The sequence below is a fragment of the Schistocerca americana genome, chromosome 10, assembly GCF_021461395.2.
Source record: "Schistocerca americana isolate TAMUIC-IGC-003095 chromosome 10, iqSchAmer2.1, whole genome shotgun sequence".
Classification (NCBI taxonomy): domain Eukaryota; kingdom Metazoa; phylum Arthropoda; class Insecta; order Orthoptera; family Acrididae; genus Schistocerca; species Schistocerca americana.
Window position 1 is genome coordinate 118,413,376 of NC_060128.1, and position 20,321 is coordinate 118,433,696.

Genomic DNA, 20,321 nt, shown 5'->3' on the forward strand with positions numbered 1-20,321 from the left:
AAGGGAATTGATTAGGTTGTTGGTCGGTCCTTCAGCCGTCCCTGGGTCGGGTTGGTATCCGATTATTTAGTCTTATTCTTGGCTGCCTGTCTCACCTAACCTTATGTTAGAGTTACCTCCTCAGGCCGACCCTTGGAACACTTCTGAACACCGTTGTTTCGTTGTTTTTAGATTGTGATATTCTTTTAGTGTCAAGTACTGTGCGAGGCCTTCAGCCGTCTATTAATTTAGTTTGTTTCTAACTAAGGCCTTCAGCCGACTTAAATTAAGGTTTCAAGACTGATTTGTCTAAAACTTATTTTAGAAAAGGAGATTTTGCTCCATTATTACCCAGGTCTTAAGCCCTGAGTTGTTCTATTTTCAGTATGTGGCCTTCAGCCAAACCTTTATGTGAAATATTTTAAGATAAGGCCTTCAGCCATCTTAAATTAGAATTGAAAGTTCACTTGTTTGAAACTTCTTAGTGTTATCTTCTTTATCTGAAATTCCAGTTATCTAGGCCTTAAGCACTTAGTTCTTCTGTGGCCTTTAGCCAAGTATTTACTTTTTTTTTTTTTTTTTTTTTTAAGTAATGCCTTCAGCAATGTGTATTCCTTAAAGTAATTGGAATAACTTGTGTTAGGGCTTTCAGCTGTATTGTTTTGAATCCTTTTAAGAGCATGTGTGATTAAGTGTTTTTAGGAAAAAAAGTTTGTGTGTTTTGTCCAACTAACAGTAACTCATTTTGACCCCTTTCCGCAACCATAACCTGATCCGCTCTGTCCAGCGAAACCAGATTTCAGCGAATGATATGCTTCGTAACCTTCCACGAACGTGTTATCTGCGTAGATTTGCCGGCCGCGGTGGTCTCGCGGTTAAGGCGCTCAGTCCGGAACCGCGCGACTGCTACGGTCGCAGGTTCAAATCCTGCCTCGGGGATGGATGTGTGTGATGTCCTTAGGTTAGTTAGGTTTAGGTAGTTCTAAGTTCTAGGGGACTGATGACCACAGATGTTTAGTCCCATGGTGCTCAGGGCCATTTGAACCATTTTTTTGCGTAGATTTTTCAGACGCATGGCCTGCAAGGTCACTTGTTCTGAATTCATCAGACTTCTGACTCGCGGGTTACCCAACGCGTTTACCAGTAACACGCTCCGTCTCTCTCCTTTATCTGAAGGGCAATATGCAACAACACTTTGCGCATATTTCACCGGAACTGGTGCGAGTAGCTGTTGATCACTTCGCTTTACGACGTCTCCTGTTCCCATACTGAACTAACTGTGTAAGCTGCGGTTAATAATAAAATGAACATTACGCCTCTCTCACTTGTTTGACCTTTTCTGCCCAAGTCCTGTTCCTAATCCGTTACATACGGAAACATTTCTACATTTTTATCTTTCATTCACAGTGCCAAATTGCACTTTGTGGCCGAAACAGAAACTAATTTTCTTTCCGGTGTAAATGGCATTAGCGTGTCTACCAAGCTTCGCCACCATTAGATTATTATAGTCATACTGGATCTGTGTGAGCAGCTAAACTTTAATTACAGCCATGCGGTATATTGGAACTGACGTCCATGAGCGGCTATACACGTTCTGAACCCGTTTAATTTTGGTGGAAAACACTTCCTGCAGCTCTGTTTGTGAAATGCTTTCCACGTGCGCAGTTACTTTAGTTTTTAAGTCACAAAGAACGTGTGGTAGTTCGTGACACGGTACAGATTTTGCTGCCACCCAAAGAAAAAAGTATGGTGGGGTAAGGTCCAGTGAGCGAAGGCGACATAGGGTTTTGACATGACATGTTCCCCAAACACTTCCACAGAACGTATAGTGCTATTATCTGCTTGTGCAGTAGCATTCCATTTTAACAAACTGAGTGGCGCCCCTTACTTCCGCGAGAGCTGGGAAATGCTCACAGAATGTGCGTTTTACTGACTACCACTGCAATCTCTGAAAGAAACAAAAGAGCATCGAAGGTCGTAGTGGGCGCCGGGAGTCCAATTCAGGATGCTGCCTTATGGACTGTTCGGCTCTTTTCGAGCTTCTTGGAGGAAAATGCCCGATCATCAATTTACTAAATTAGTACAATGTAACTGTAAAAAAGTCTAGCTAATTGTCTTTAAAGATCAGAAGATTTCCGACTTCTCCTAAGCAAGAAACATTTGCCAGTTGTTAACATATTTGTCGGCAGCTGGGTGTCAACGAAGAAGTTATCGGAAGTATTTATGCTGAGAACCTGTAATTTTATTGTTTCACGTATGAGGTTAGATTCATACCGACTTTGCTATGAGTCAACATCAGAGAGAAAGAATATCATAGAGGGGCAACTCTGCGATCACGGAGAAGCAAATTGAACTCTCCAACGTGTTTTCGGAAACCAAGAAAGGGGCGTGGTATATGATAGTGCATACGGAAATTACGAAACTGCAACTGTTAGTGCTTATCAGCTATAGCCAGAAATATTACCTCGTAGTATTGCACACTAACGCCTTATATAAGTCATTTTTCGGTAGCGTTACTGGCTTCCATATAAATACAGCACTCCAGACTGTCAGTAAAACAGCATTACACATGACATAACAAATATTCATGGTTTTATTGCGCAAGCGTTAGACATAATTTAGAAAACAAATTCGGCAACTGCTGATCTTAAAAGTTCGCACACTTAGTATCTGACTTTCAGATCAACTGCAGGTTGACTTCGGGTAACATGGCTGCCAATAGTAAAACGTGGCACCGCGATGGGAGATGAACAGCGTGTCCCAGCCTGTCTGTATATTCTCCATCTCTATTGTCAACGTATATCGTAGCTGCTTTATGTGAGTACTCAACAATATATCGAAAATTTTGGCTTAAAGAAAAAGAATGTGCAATGTAAAGAGGTGTAAGTAGGCTGTTCATGTTTTCTCTACGTAAGTAGGCTGTTTATGTTTTCTCTATGTAAGTAGGCTGTTTAGGTTTTTTTATTGGTAACGCCACCTCTGTATGAAAATCACTGGCTGTGTATGTAAGTAGGCTGTTTAGGTTTTCTTATTGGTAACGCCACCTCTGTATGAAAATCACCGACTGTGCTGTGTGCAGTCTGTGGCTGCTTTGCATTGTTGTAATACTCGCCATTGTAGTGTTAGGCAGCTGGCTGTGAACAGCGCGTAGCGTTGCGCAGTTGGAGGTGAGCCGCCAGCAGTGGTGGATGTGGGGAGAGAGATGGCGGAGATTTGTAATTTGTCATGAACTGCTATATTTATATATGATGATATCAAGGTAAATACATTGTTTGTTCTCTATTAATATCTTTCATTTGCTAACTATCCCTATCAGTAGTTAGTGCCTTCCATAGTTTGAATCTTTTATTTAGCTGGCAGTAGTGGCGCTCGCTGTATTGCAGTAGCTTGAGCAGCGAAGATTTTTGTGAGGTAAGTGATTTGTGAAAGGTATAGTTTAATGTTAGTCAGGGCCATTCTTTTGTAGGGAATTTTGAAAGTCAGATTGCGTTGCGCTAACAAAATATTGTGTGTCAGTTTAAGCACAGTCTTGTATAAGTTGTTCAAAGGGGACGTTTCAGAGGTTGCGACTGTAATACCTCTGGTCCGAATTTCACCCGTAGCAGCAGTTTTTTACTTATATTTAAATTCTATATTTATTAACAAACAGAAATGTTAGAAACACCTGAATCATACTTTTTAAATAAAAATAACATTGTCATTTTTAATTAGTTATCACTTGAATATAAAAATATTTATATGGACATGTGAAATGCCTAGTTGTTAAATGAAAAAAATCATATATAATAGTAATACCGTTCACTGCGTAGAAATAAAAAAGTAACTCATTTTCCGTTTAATGTTTCACATTACAAAAATTTTTAATATGTTTTGAATATATGCATTTTCATGCGATAGGTGTCTATTTTAATTAAAAAGTCATGATTCAGTACCTGCTAATTAAAATTTCTATTTTTTAACGAAAATGGGAAAAACTGTAGTGAAAGACAGAGATTGTAATACATTCAACGGCAAATACTATCTGAGAACGCAAGTAATTACCGTGTGGTGAAATTGGTGGCGGGACCCCCGTTTCTGTTTATGTGATCGCCTTGTGCAGGTCTATCCCATTTAACGCCATATCGGCGACTTGTAGATTGACGAAGATGAGCTGAAATGATTAGGACACCACAAACGCCCAGTCACCGAGTGAAAATCTCCGATCCGGCCGAGAGTCGAACCAGAAACAAGAGATCAGAAATGAGCTCCGTAAACTCGATACACACTCGCACCGGGTTCTGTGACGTCATTTGTGAGTTCGCCGTCCCCGTAGGCTCGGGGCTGCGACCCTTCAGTCTCCCCAGGTACCCATTTAGCGGGAAACTCGGCGCTTAACTATGTAAGTGTACCCTCTACCAACGTGGAAAGGAAAGCTTTTTGTCTGTATGTGAAGGCTGACCTGAGACGTAGGTACTTAGTGTTATCCCTAAGACTTTGGGTCGCGTCGCTAGTTATTCACCAACACTGATCGCTTAGCACTGCAGATAGGTATGTTTATATATACGTATGTATCTTTACAATGACCGAAAAGTAAACTCGCAACACCAAGGAAGAGCTCTGCAACATGAACGGAAGTTGGTAGGCGTGTTTCTATCTCTGAGAGGTCTATATAGATTTCGCGCCACTTGCAAAAAGAGTGGCCCTAGTAAAGCCACTATGAGTATCCAAATTAGGTTTGCTTCACATACACGTTCTAACGGTCGTGAGTATTAGTGACCTTTCAGATTAGGTATGGTGAGGTGATGTTTATCAAGAATACCTTAAAGGCGAAAAAGATACCATTACCAGCACCTCACTGAGTTTGAACAAGGTCGAGTAATAGGGTTACCAGAGGCTGGCTCTTACTATTGCGATGCTGCGGTAAGACAGGGCAGGAATGTAGCCACTGTACATGATTGCTGGCAGTGGTGGTAACGGTAATGTACGGGCACCAGACGGCTACGTGATGGAAGACTATCGTACTCGTCGTATGGCAGTGGCGCACAGTACTGCATCTGGAGCAGCAGTAAGAGCAGCAGGTAGCACCACAGTGACAACGAATGTTACAGTTCTGTTACTTCAAGGACAGCTCCAAGTCAGAAACCACATCGCGTGCATTCCACTGACTCCAAACGACCGCAATTTTGCGACTTCAGTGGTCTCAAGTGAAAGCACATTGTAGGATAGGGTGGAGGTCTGTCGTGTTTTCTGATGCAATGTGGTTCTGCCTAGGTGCCAGTGATGGCCGTATGTTGGTTAGGAGACCATTTGAGAGCCTCCAATCAACCTGGCTCCGCTGTAGATATAATGGACCTACACCTGGAGTTGTGGTCCGAGGTGTGATTTCGTATGACACCGGGAGAGTTCTCGTGGTTATCCCACGCACTCTGACTGGAAATTTGTATGCCTATCTGACGATTCGACATGTCGTTTTGCCATTCGTGACCAGCAGTCCAGAGGTTGTTTCCCAACAGGAAACGCTCACTTGCACACAGCTGTCCTAAAACCCAAGATGCTGTACACAGTGTCGATAAGTTGCCTTGGACTTCTCCAGCACTAGGTCTGTCTCCAGCCGAGCACACATGGGACATCATCAAACGACAACTCCAGCGCCATCCACAACCAGCATTAACCGTCCCTGTATTGACTGACCAAATGCAGCATCCCAAAAACTGACGTACGCCAACTGTACAACACAACGCATGCACTTTTGCATCCAACATTCTGACTGTTACACCGGTTATTAACGTAGCAGCGTTTCACATTTGCAATGGATGATCTGATGCTTACATTAACCTGTGAATTTTACTCTACATTAATTAATTTCTAGTATAGTGATTTTTTTTCCATCAGTGTACGTTTGTGTGTTTACACACACACACACACACACACACACACACAGAGAGAGAGAGAGAGAGAGAGAGAGAGAGAGAGAGAGAGAGAGAGAGAGAGACAAGCAACTTGTGAGCGCTTGTCTTACCTATGGGTGTTACGCAAACCACAACACATTCGAAAACCACAGGCCACATTTCCACATTCTATCGCTCACTACATGCAAACAATTAACTCTACAAGAAAATTAACAGGATTTATTTATATGAAATTTAATACACCTAAATTTTGTAGTGGGATATGTTTCCACTGCAGCCCACGGTTTTCCAATAATAATTTAACTACTTTAAATTTCCGACAAAACGAAACGTTTTCCAGTACACAATTTAAGTATATTAATTTTCCTACAAAAACGTCCCGACGTCCTGTTGGTTTTTTTTTATCTGAATTAACCTGTATCTGTGTTTGTGTCATATATAGGAGGGATTGTACTTAAATAGTGGCAACTATTTATTTATAGCTCGCACAAAATAGATACGTGTTTCGAAGTTTTACTGACCTTCAAAGTAGTCACCAGCATTGTGTATAACCCGTTGCCGGCGATGTGGAAGTCGTAGGATACTCTTAGCAGTGCCATTTGTGTTGACAGTTCGAGCGGCGCGGTCTATTGCCCGACGAATTTGTAGCAGTTCTGAAGTGAATGCCGTGAAGTGTTTCCTTCAGTTTAGAAATCGAGTTGAACTCACGAGGGCTTAAGTCAGGGGAGTGCAGTAGGTGGCATATCACTTAGCAGCTCCGTCAGTCAAAGAAATCAGTAGCACTTAAAGTCAGTACAGCCATTATACCTCTTTTTATTTGCAGTATTACATTTATACGATCATGATTTCAAAGTGTCATTATCAAGTGTTTTAATGTTATGCAGTGCCTAAGATGGCATACTACGTATGTAAAATACACTACTAGACACAGCGTGTTAATGTAATACTGCAAATAAAAAACATTCTAATGGCGGTACTGACTTTAAAGCAATATGTTATGACTGTGGCCCCACATTACGAAAAAATTATTAATCTGTAGCAGCTTGCACTGTACGTGCTTGAGCGTTGTCCTGCAAAATGATGGTCAGGTCGTGCAGAAAGTGTCATCACTTTTGTCTCTAAGCTGGTCGTAGGTTGCGTTCCAAAAATGAACAGCATAGAAACGGAAGTGATGACAGTTTCTGCAGGACGTGACCACCATTTTCCAGATCAATGCTCAAGCACGTACAGTCCAAGTTGTTACCGATTTGCCGGCCGCTGTGGAGGTGCGGTTCTAGGCGCTCAGTCCGGAACCGCGTGACTGCTACGGTCGCAGCTTCGAATCCTGCCTCGGGCATGGATGTGTGTGATGTCCTTAGGTTAGTTAGGCTCAAGTAGTTCTAAGTTCTAGGGGACTGATGACCACAGATGTTAAGTCCCATAGTGCTCAAGTACACATTCGTCGGGCAATAGACCGCGCCGCTCGAACTATCAACACAACTGCCACTGCTCAGAGTATCCTACGACTTCCACATCGCTAGCAATGTGTTATAATCCATGCTGGTGACTACTCTGAAAGTCAGTAAAACTTTGAAACACGTATGTATTTTGTACGAGCTGTAAATAAATATTTGCCACTATGTAAGTTCCAACCCTCGTGTTTCATGCCATCATAAGAATCGTCAGGCGTCTCTAGCCTTTCGGGAGGTATTAGCAGTTTCGTCTTTGCTATCTGTATCTGCAGTCAGCTCAAACAAATACTGGTCATCAAACGTTTCGTTCGACGCACTGTTTGGACGTAAAGGGTCAGTTTGTTTCCAGTTTCAACCAAAATTCTTTTTATAGCGGAATTTTACGTGCTCATTCGGTAGACCGGTGTCAGTGCGATATTTACTTTATCGATTTGCGGGAACGGGGACAGAACAACTACAATCAGTACTCCAGGAGTAATCACACTCTGCTGACGTGCGCGCGAGTTCTATCACCATAGAGCGCGATGCTGGAGTACCGAATATTGTTCCTGTTTTGCTATCTCTGTGAACGCGTATCGATAAAAGAAATGTGGCACTAGACTAATTTGGGATCGCTCTATCTAATCCTGTTTGCAACGAAAAATAACCTCTCCTTTGTGTCGAAACTGGGCGTAGTGGAAAATGTGCAGTATTTGTTTGGGTTGACTCGATACACGCTGGAAATTGCAAACATCTGCCGAAACACCGCGGACGATGCGCCTGGGACTCATAACACGGTCACCCTTTATATCTTTGACAACACAAATTGTGTCGGAGTTTTCTAAACTCGCCGCTGATAGCACACTTCTGCACGTTTTAGTAAGGGAAAGAACGAATAGAAAACAAGGTCAGCGCCACCATTCTCAGACTTGATGAAGATGGTATCTGTTCTTTCGAACATGTCCGAAAGAACGAATATGATCTTCGTCTAGTTAAGGTTAATCGGCCATTGACCTTCTTCTGTACTGGATGCACACGCATTGCCCGAACTCTTACAGGACTCGGTAAGATTGTCTGAAGCGAGTGTAATGGGCACCGGCACTACGACTGCAGTGTGTGGAGATTAAGTTGGGAATGTGGGTCCCACGGGGAGCGCGCAAGGGATAAATCCCTGCAGTCGCGCTATCCTCGGTGCCCTCGGTGCCTCAGATGGATAGAGCGTCAGCCAAGTAAGCAGGAACTCCGGGTCAGAGTCGCGGTAGCGGCACACATTTTCAACTCTCCCCGTTAATGTATATCAGCGCCTGTCGACAGCCTAGGGTTTTGATTTAATTATCACTTCATTCTCAGACTTGTCATATTCTAGGAAGAACAGCGTTATAGAGGCCGGTACAACACTGACACAGCAGTGGCACCTTGATTTCTGATGTATGCAACCCTCAAGACTGGACTCTCACTCGCCGTTACTTATGTCCACCGCGAGCCCCTTGACCTAGAGGTTTGCTCCGCTAACCACTATAATGCACAAATGTGGACAAGTATGAAGAAACTCGCAGAAGGCCTGTCTGTAACGTCCCGTTGTCAGTTATAAACAGCAGCACGAAACCAAGAACAGTTTACAACAGTCCAGGCACCGAGTGTGCATTACAGCCCCTGAAGATGACAGCTGGGTCTGTCGTCGAAACGATCAGCACAAAATGGAGACACCAACTCGGCTGATCACCGGAAGCACGCCGCTAATGAGAACGGTCCGGCGCTGGAGCCCTGACACGGCCGAGGTGAGTCGGCGTTCCAGCCAGTGCTCCTCGGAGCATCCGCGCCCGCACTCTGGCGGGTCACAGCGTCGCCGCGACTTCCGCAGACGTCGAGGCGCACCCGAAGTTAGCTGCAGGTCGGGTTGGGCGTTGTCAGACGGGCGCGCAGACACAGCGGGCACAAGTTGGCCCAGTAAATCTCCCCGCTGCGGAAAGCAGCACAAAGAGCGGCCGAGTCCCCGCGGTCCCCAAGTTCCCCGGCCGCCGCGAGCACAGGATCGTCTCATCCCTGACGAGGGAGCTCTCCAGCACCCCAGAAACGAACCGGCTGCCGATACACTGTACTCTCTTCAACATAAGAATAAACCTAACGTAAGCATTACGCTATGTATTCTTCCACGTGTGCTTTAAATTCACTGGATTTGGTTTCACAAGGAGCAGAAGCCCAGCTGTGACCAGTACAGTCAAGTACGATCATAAGGATACTTTTACGCTGTGTTACACTCACATAGAGCGATAACAAGTAACAACAGCTTTACCAGCGCATTTTTGACAGCACTGGCCAACCAGCGGTCCAACTAATCTGCGGTGGTATGAGTAACTGCAGTTCGGACGTAAATAGAGAATAGCAAAGGAAAAATGTACTCGTAGCTTCGAATGTCATTTAATGTCTAAAAGGAATGAAATACACTACTGGTCATTAAAATTGCTACACCACGAAGATAACGTGCTACAGACGCGAAATTTAACCGACAGGAAGAGGATGCTGTGATATGCAAATCATTAGCTTTTCAGAGCATTCACACAAGGTTGGTGCCGGTGGCGACACCGACAACGTGCTGATGTGAGGAAAGTTTCCAACAGATTTCTCATACACAAACAGTAGTTGACCGGCGTCGCCTGGTGAGACGTTGTTGTGATACCTCGTGTAAGGAAGAGAAATGCGTACCATTACGTTTCCGACTTTGATAAAGGTCGGCTTGTAGCCTATCGCGATTGCGGTTTATCGTATGGCCACATTGTTGCTCGCGTTGGTCGAGATCCAACGACTGTTAGCAGATTATGGAATCGGTGGGTTCAGGAGGGTAATACGGAACGCCGTGCTGGATACCAACGGCATCGTATCACTAGCAGTCGAGATGATAGGCATCTTATCCGCAGGGCTGGAACTGATCGTGCAGCCACGTCTCGATCCCTGACTCAACAGATGGGGACGTTTGCAAGACGACAACCATCTGCACGAGCGGTTCGACGACGTTTGCAGCAGCATGGACTATCAGTTCGGAGACCGTGGCTGCGGTTACCCTTGACGCTGCATCACAGGCAGGAGCGCCTGCGATGGTGTAATCGACGACGAACCTGGGTGCACGAACGGCAAAACGTCACTTTTTCGGATGAATCCAGGTTCTATTTACAGCATCACTATGGTCGCATCCGTGTTTGGCGACATCGCGGGGAAGGCACATTGGAAGCGTGTACTCGTGATCGCCATACTGGCGTATCACCCGGCGTGATGGTATGGGGAGCCATTGGCTGGACGTCTCGGTCACCTCTTGTTCCCATTGACGGCACTTTGAACGGTGGACGTTACATTTCAGATGTGTTACGACCCGTGGCTCTACCCTTCTTTCGATCCCTGCGAAACCCTACATTTCAGCAGGATAATGCACGACCGCATGTTGCAGGTCATGTACGCGCCTTTCTGGATACAGAAAATGTTCGACTGCTGCCCTGGTCAGCACATTCTCCAGATCTCTCACCAACTGAAAACGTCTGGTCAATGGTGGCCGAGCAACTGGCTCGTCACAATACGCCAGTCACTACTCTTGATGAACTGTGGTATCATGTTGAAGCTGCATGGGCAGCTGTGCCTGTACACGCCATCCAAGCTTTGTTTGACTCGATGCCCAGGCGTATCAAGGCCGTTATTACGGCCAGAGGTGGTTGTTGTAGGTTCTGATTTCTCAGAATCTATGCACCCAAATTGCGTGAAAATGTAATCACATGTCACTTCTAGTAATATTTGTCCATTGAATACCCATTTATCATCTGCATTTCTTCTTGGTGTAGCAATTTTAGTGGCCAGTAGTGTAATATTCGGCGAAACTCCAGTACTACCGCGCGCTTCTTGCGTGAAGCGGCGGAAAGCATATAATGCTCCAACTCTCACCTTACATAGTATTCTAACTACAAACAAGAGTGATGAAAATTCCTAACTTAAACACAGCGTAAATTTTCTGAGCGAGCTGTGTGTGATGCAAAAGCGGACTGCGGGGTTTCACCGTACTGTTGAATATTGAAGCCATTGAAGGTATTAATTACAGTCACTCGTCAAGTAATCTCTTAGCTCCTTCGTTATACAAATCCGATAAATACGTTTCAGTTCTGGAACGGTCATCAGCTGCGTTGATAACGAGTCTATCAACAACGAAGCCAACCAGGCGCCGCAATTTCTCTTCTTCTTTTATGACGACCTGTTCTATACGCCTCGAGCGTTCGGCAGTGACGTGTGAAAAAGCTGCTTGCGTTAGTTCCAGTACGTCGGGAAGCTTAACACTGTTGTTATTTCTCGGGCCAAATCGCTTAACTTGGCTCCAGATCAGTTCAGTTGGGTTCATATTGTAATGGTACGGTGGCAAATGTAAAACTGCAACATTTGTATGGTGCTGTTAAATAATTGTTTTCAATGTCACTTATTCCCATCTGTGGTTTAAAACAATGGACATAGTCCAAATTAAGAGCATTTGGTTTTTCATTTTTGCCTGTTATGTTTTCTTAATTTAAGCAACCCTTATTAACAGCCTTTCATAAAATATCGCTAATTAGGAATTTATATTTGAAATTATAACAGGAATTTCGCCAGAAATTTGTAATTAGAAACAAGACGACCTGCATTATTCATAAAAAATGATGATGAAGTTTACAATTACGAGATGTACGTATTTCAAATTGAACGATAAAACGGAACCGTGCGACTGCTACGGTCGCAGGTTCGAATCTTGCCTCGGGCATGGATGTGTGTGATGTCCTTAGGTTAGTTAGGTTTAAGTAGTTCTAAGTTCTAGGGGACTGATGACCACAGCAGTTGAGTCCCATAGTGCTCAGAGCCATTTGAACCATTTTGAACGATAAAAAAAATTACATCGCCGAGACTGTAACCATTGGGGTGTATTTTTCCCTCGTCTCCTGCTGATGTATATTTTGTAGTGTTTCTGGTGGGTCTTATACCAGCAGTAGCGGGGAGTTGCGTCCTGGCTGATATAAGAGGGCAGTATTTTGCCGACCCCAATACACCGCCACCATGAAAGTAGTATTACCTTTATCCTCTCTTCTCAGAGTAGTCGTTTGATGGTCCCGATCCTTCCCCGCCACCTCCCTGTCGATATAACTGTGGTGAAGATTCCTGGAATGTTCCGCTAGTTCTCTCTAATCCGCTACTAAATAAATAGCCCCACTTCTCAGAAACAGGGGTATGTTTTTCCCAACGTTTTCACAATTTCTTTTCCTAACACAACAAACAATTGCTACGGTAATCCCACTCTCTTGAGTACATTCAAAAACGTCATGCGTACTTTAGGACACAAGAGAGCAAACAGATAACTACTTATGTTCAATTGCTCATTACGCCCTTGTTGGTGCTAGTTTACTTCATGGCTTTCGGATTTAGGCACTTGCTGCACCATGGCACAATTGACTCCCGGACGACCAGTGGTTATAAAACTTTTTTTTTTTTTTACTGGTCCTCTTCTCTCCAGCTCCACCATTGTTCCACATTCACTGCACACAAGGAAGGAAAACACATCGCTTCCCATTCCCACTACATTTATTCTTATACAATTTATTCACGAGCATCTCTTTCGACGGCTTTCCAATGGTGTGTTGGGATGTTCACAAATATCCCGATACGCTACACCAGCCAGTCTTGTTCTACAGTGTACTACGCTCCCTCGGAAAACTTCAAAGCTGATTATCTCTGTAAATTTATGAAAAACGTTATGAGCAACCTATTTCTCAACACTTTTTAACTATGATCTACACGTGTGTTTCACTACGAAAATGCAAGCAGTCTCAGGAAATTTCATACTGCGTATTGACAGCGCAACAATCAAAGCACAACAGTGCAGAGGCTGTGAGACTGAACACGATTTTTGAAATAAAAGCTATACAGCTAAAACATGATTAAGAAATACATTGATGGCTGTTAATACATTTGCATATCTTTAATTTTCATTGAGCGTAACGTATTAATAACATATCTCATTCATAAGTAGGACCGACTTCCAAGAGCGTAACAACACCAGTGCAAGTGTGTTACGGCTTCTGACCAATCATCACATTTGTGTTTGTTTACACGAGGTTTATTCTTATGATGGACGCAGAATAGTATCGGTTGCACTCGTTATGTATGACGAACGGTCAACCTACTTATCAGGCAATAAAATGATTTCCAAGAAATGTCCTAAAATGACTGAGTTCTTACTATCAGTACAATTGGAAATTAAATATCAATTACATAAGCAGTTTCATACAGCCAAGCCGGGATCGTATGTTTTACCCTTTTCTACTTACGTCGAGTTCTGGTATTTAAATCGAAGTGTTTGAGCTTAAATACTCACTAAGATCATTTATTCCATATTTTAAACATTTGTTGCGCTTTAGAGTGCGATGTTGGTTATAAATATAGTGAAATTTAAGAAGTCTGCTTAATGGCGGATCAAATGACGGTCAGCGATAATCCTTTTAGCCTCCGCAGCAGCTATGCTAAATTGCTGGAAAAGCTCAAATAATTGCAAATGGAGGTTTATTGCATAATAAATGAATACGTGTGCGCCCAGAGTTGATTTACACTGTATTAAGAAATATAAACATGATACATTTACTTCAATACCGACCTGTAAGTGTAGATGCGAACAATCGCTCTTATAACAAATGAAACAAAAGTAGTTCATATAATTAATGTCTGACATAATTACACAAAAATCCCTAAATCAGAATTTTCATTTTTCTACGTTCAAAAATATTTTTGTTAATTTTTAAGGTCACATTTTCTATATTTTATGTACGATTTATTGAGTTCACTACCCAACGGACTTACAGAACCCGCGTATATGAAGTGCAGCAGTATAACTTGTGTGTTTATTTTATTTTTTGTTAGATGGAATCAAATATGAGCGACTTAGTCTGCGAAAGGGTTAGCTTGGCATTAGTATTAATTTTCACCACTTGCTGGCGATATTGATACGAACAATGCACACAGCAACGACTCTGCACTTCTATTATCTCAATCTTCTTAACACAACTTTTTATACATTATACATCACAACCGTTAGAGGCTGAATTTCCAAAAGCTCTGAAAAACGTATTTTTATATCTAACCGTTAAGTCAATACCATTTTTCCCAGATGTAGTTTTAAAAATACTTTACTAGTGCTTTAATAATGATTTATTTTCAAAAAAATGTACCCAATATTTTACTTCATTAGTGGTTGGATTTTCAAAAACGCTCAACCACTTTTTTTATTTCCGACTCACAAAACAAATATCAGTTTTCGTATTTCTATCTGCAAAATTCTCACAATAGCGACATATTTTCACAACTCCTGTCATCCCCTACTTTATCTCCTTGGGGGTGGAATTTTTACTAAACGATTCCTACAGTGTAAGATCAATAATTCAAGTTTCTATCCATAGTGGTTTCGCGTGGCTGATTATGAGTCAATGAATCAACCAAGCTGTATTTCATCCCCATAACGGTTGACTTCCGTAACATGCTGAAACACGTATTTCTTTATTTCGGACAGAGAAACTGAATATCAATTTTCGTAGTTCTGGCATCAAAATTGCATCGACAGCGACATCTTCAAAAAACCTTTGATCCCATAATGAGATTTTCACTCTGCAGCGGAGTGTGCGCTGATATGAAACTTCCTGGCAGATTAAAACTGTGTGCCAGACCGAGACTCGAACTCGGGACCTTTGCCTTTCGCAGGCAAATGCTCTACCATCTGAGCTACCCAAGCACGACTCACGCAAGTTTACCAAGGCCATCACTCATAGTACACTGATGGGAAAGAGATTCCAGCACCAAGAAGGGGTTGTTCGATGTAAACGAAAGTGGTAGGCGTGTTTGTGATTCTGAAAGATGTTTGCTATTCCAGTTTCAAGCCAATCACGTAAGAGTGCAAGTAACAGGGCCACTATGTGAATGCAACGAGGATGCAGTTTCTTTAAATACGCGCTGTAACGATCGTGAGCATTAGTTACCTTAGAGATTGGACATTGTGAGTTGATGCTAGTTAAGAATGTCTTTAAGGCGACAAAGACGCCCTATCAGCGTCTCACTGAGTTTGAACGATGTCGTGGAATAGCTGGATGTTCCGTCTGCGGTACTGCAGAAAGACTTGGCATGAATGTAGCCACTATACAAAATTATTGGTAGCGGTGGTCATGAGAATATACAGTCTTAAGAAGACCCTGCTCGCGCTAGCTAGAGGGAAGGCCATCGTGTTCGCCGTATGGTTCTGGTGCATCGTACTGAATCTGTAGCAGCACCAGTTGGCACAACGAACTGTCACAAATCCGTTACTTCAAGGACAGCTCCGAGCCATTTCACTGGCCTCAAACCACCGTCATTTGCGACTTCAGTGGCGTCAAGTAAGAGCTCATTGGAGGGCAGTGTGTGTTGTGTTTTCTGACGAAAGCTGGTTTTGTCTCAGTACCAGCGATGGCCGTTTTTGGTTAGAAAGAGGTCAGTTGATAGAAGGAGTCGAGCTGTGGGCCTTCAACCAACCTGTCTGCGTGGTAGACATACTGGACCTACACCTTGAGTCATGGTCCGGGGTGCGATTTCGTATGACGGCAGGAGCACGCTTGTGGTTATCCCACTGCAAAATTGTACGTCAGTCTGGTGATTCGACCTTTCATGCTGCCATTCATGAACAGCATTCCAGGAAGTGTTTACCAACAGGATAACGCTCGCCCACATCCCGCAGATATAGCCCAACATGCTCTACAGCAGGCTGTTCCAGCTCGTCGGCTCCGTTGTGAGCCGCGGAGCGCTCCCTGCTCCAGGGAGCCGCGGAGCGCTCCCTGCTCCAGGGAGCCGCGTCGCTCGCTGTGGCCATTCCAGTGGGCCGGCACGTGGCACGGCTGGCTGAGGCAGGCGGCAAGGCAAGCGTTTTGATGTGCCAGCTGCGTCTTACAAGATCGACAACCTCATACTCTTAGCTGCTAATACGATGTTCAGGAAATAAATAAGAAACAACTGTTTTACAAGGAATTGCATATTAAATTTATTGGGTCTCTGTAGCTTGACATTTTCTTTTCGTTAAAACATCGGAAATATCAGGCGTCAAAGTGTTCGCAGCGTTAATGCGGAGGATGGCCTTCATTGTTGCACCCTGAATAAACGATCGTTCCTTACTTTTTAGTGTTTTCATTGCTGAGAAAAGCTGCTCACAAGAATACGTAGCTCCAAACATGCACATGATCTGAGCGGCATTGTTGTGAAACTTGGGAAATGTTTTTTGCTGTAATGAACGATACCATCGTGACAAATCCAACGTGTTGTAGTACCTCTCTTTCAACAAAGTTGAATTTTGCAAATCAACAATCTCCAATTGAAGTGACTATGACCAGTCATCGGGGGAAAATGAAAAAGGAGTGCTGTACACCTTAAGTTCCATTTCCAAACTAGTGAGGTCTCGGAATCGTGTTTCAAACGACGTGATGAGCTGCTTTAACTTTTCTTGGTAATCGCCGAAAGTATTATCTTCAAGTAGTTTAAAAGAAGCAAGATGATTGAAGAACGTTAAATGTCCATTACTCATCTGCCTGTCAAATAAATATAACTTTTCCATGAACGCTTTGATCTGGTCGTGCATGTCAACGATTAGCTGCCCTTTGCCCTGCAATGACAAATTTAAATTATTCAGATGCATAGTTATGTCAGCTAGGAACGCCAGGTCTGATATCCATTTTGTATCATTCAGACAACGCATTTCTTCCCCTTTCATTTCGAGAAAAAGGGATAGTTCCTCACGAATGGCAAAGAAAACATCAATAACTTTTCCCCGACTCAGCCAACGAACTGTACTGTGATAAGGTATATCCCCATATTGCGCTTCAATATCTCTCAAGAATCCTTTGAATTGGCGATGATTCATTGCGTGACGGCGTACAAAATTCACACACTTCACGATATATTTCATTACGCCACCTAGCTCTACTGTTTCAGCACACAGTGCCTCTTAGTGAATAAAACAATGAAGAGTCAAAATGTCTTTCCAGAATTCCTCCCCGAGTTTTTATTTTTCAAACGAGAAGCAAAACCTTGGTGACGCCCGATCATTTCTGGTGCACCGTCTGTCGCTACAGAATGGAGCTTATCCCACGGCAAATTCATATTGTCCACTGATTCACAAACAGCTTCAAAAATGTCACGTCCTGTTGCGGTACCACATTCAAGAGTTCTTCAGTTACTTGCAGCTCCATGTGGACACCACGCACATAGACTGCAAGCTGAGCACAGTCCGATATGTCGGTGCTTTCGTCAAGCGTAGCGAAAATGCAACAAAGCTTCCCGCCTTTTTCCTGGGCTGTCTCTAAATCCGTTGCCATGTGCAGCATTCCACGAGACATTGTTTGTTTCCAAGGGAGATGCAGGCAATTGAAGGGGTTTGCCTGTCGAAGCAAACATGCACGATTTTACTAGTTGTCCCATCGAAAAAGGCTTGCCATTCGACGCAATGATGTGAGCGACCCTGCAGCTTGCTCGAATTGCAGATTCAGTAGTGTTTTCTCCGCTCTCATTCACCTGAAAATTATAAACGCTTTACAGAACACAAACTATGTTGCATGTTTTGATACCCTCCGTATTACGAGGAGACGTAAGTTTAAAAACGTTTTCGTATGTCGTTCTTAAGCGTGGCTACCAGTTCTCTACGTGCAAGACCTTTGGTTCAAATGGCTCTGAGCACTATGGGACTCAACTGCTGTGGTCATAAGTCCCCTAGAACTTAGAACTACTTAAACCTAACTAACCTAAGGACAGCACACAACACCCAGCCATCACGAGGCAGAGAAAATCCCTGACCCCGCCGGGAATCGAACCCGGGAACCCGGGCGTGGGAAGCGAGAACGCTACCGCACGACCACGAGATGCGGGCTGCAAGACCTTCTACCTGATCGTAGTGCGCTGCGTGAAGACGTGTATAATGTCGTTATATATTGTACCTCTTCGCAGAATTAAATACTTTATGACATACAAAACACTGCGGTCGACCATCCCTCTCAATGAATAGAAAGGTATCCTCCAATAGAGGTACAGAGCTCCCGCGGCTAGCCATAGCTGTCATTGAGCACGGATTATTACGGCTGCGTGCGGCCAGGGGGCAGTGAGTTCGCTTTCCCCCTCCACGCGGGCTCCGAGCTGCCGCAGTGAGCGCTCCGTAGCGCTCCGGCTCCCTGGAGCTCGGTTAGAACAGCCTGCTCTACAGAGTGCTGACATGTTGCTTTGGCCAGCTCAGTTACCATATGTGTCTCCAGTCGAGCACATATGGGACATCATCGCATGACAACTCCTGCGTGATCCATAAACAGCTTTAACCCTCCATGTATGGACCGACCAAACGCATCAGGCGTCGAAATCCATGCCGTAAGTTGACATCCGGCAGCCGTACAACACAAAGCATGAACGTGTGCATGTTCGCATTCAACATTCTGGCGGTTACACCGGTTATTAATGAGTACCAGCATTTCATTTGTAATGGCTTATCTCGTGCTTTCATGAACCTATGATCTTGCAATGTTAATCACATATATTACCTAGAAAATGTATTCCGTTAAATTCGCTACTCTACATTACTTTTTTGTGTGTGTTACCATGGGCACTGAAAACAACATGGTGTCGAGAATGCACTCCTGCCGGAAGCTAACCCACGTGTGCTAGTAACAAGGATCCCACAGTAAATGCGCCAAGGAAATCAAATACTCTCTTGGCAGTGTGGGGCCTGAAAATGGCGATAAAGTGCCGCCGAAACTAGTCGTGTGATATAATAAAGACACTTTCAACATACATGTACTTCTACATGAATACTCTGCAAATCACATTTAAGTGCCTGGCAGAGGGTTCATTGATCCACCTTCACAATTCTCTATTATTACAATCTCGTATAGCGCGCGGAAAGAACGAACACCTATATCTTTCCGTACGAGCTCTGATTTCCCTTATTTTATCGTGGTAATCGCTTTTCAATATATAGATCGGTGTCAACAAAATACTTTCGCACTCGGAGGAGAAAGTTGGCGACTGGAATTTCGTGAGAAGATTCCGTTCCAACGAAAAAGGGCTTTCTTTAAATGGTGTCCAGCCCAAATCCTGTACCATTTCTGTGACACTCTCTCCCATATTTAGCGATAATTCTTAGAACTTTTCTATGTACTCCGTCAGTCCTACCCGATAAGGATCCCACACCGCGCAGCAGTATTCTAAAAGAGGACGGACAAGCGTAGTGTAGGCAGTCTCCTTAGTAGATCTGTTACATTTCCTAAGTGTCCTGCCAATAAAAAACAGTCTTTGGTAAGCCTTCCCCACAACATTTTCTGTGTGTTCCTTCCAATTTACGATGTTCATAATTGTAAAACCTAGGTATTTAGTTGAATTTACGGCCTTTAGCTTAGACTGATTTATCGTGATACGCCTTTGGTGGTACTTTTTCTCAGATAAAATAAGTCACTGCTAGTACAGAAAGATTTAAGTGTTCATCTTTAGAGAGAGGAACGTTAGAGAAGTTGTTTGAAAAAGGTTCGAAGAACTGTCTTTTAGGCACACTCTTGTGTACTGCAGAGTAGTCATGTAGATGTAGAAATGCTGCTTTGGTGTCAGTTTTCAAATCTATCTCTTGTTACAACTGGTATATCGCCATATTCCACCTTCCGGCTGTATTCGGCTGTGCGTCCCACTCACAGTTTGGAAAAACCATGGCGGTTGCCTGTAGATACGCTTATCTGCCCCTATACCTGGAAATTTTTCAGTTCAGAATTTCGTCTGTGGATCTGTGGAAGGTGTGAGTTGAACCCAAAAATTCCCGCGTCGCTTTTCACCCGTGACGTAATGATTTCGTGACGGTTTACATCATATGTGCAAAAAAGAAGATAAAACAGAACAACTGAGAACATTTGCTTTTTTTTCACTACCGGATGAAATCGTGAAAGAGACAAAAGCTTACTACCGAAGGGAGATGCAGTTACTGCTATGTTCCGACAATATT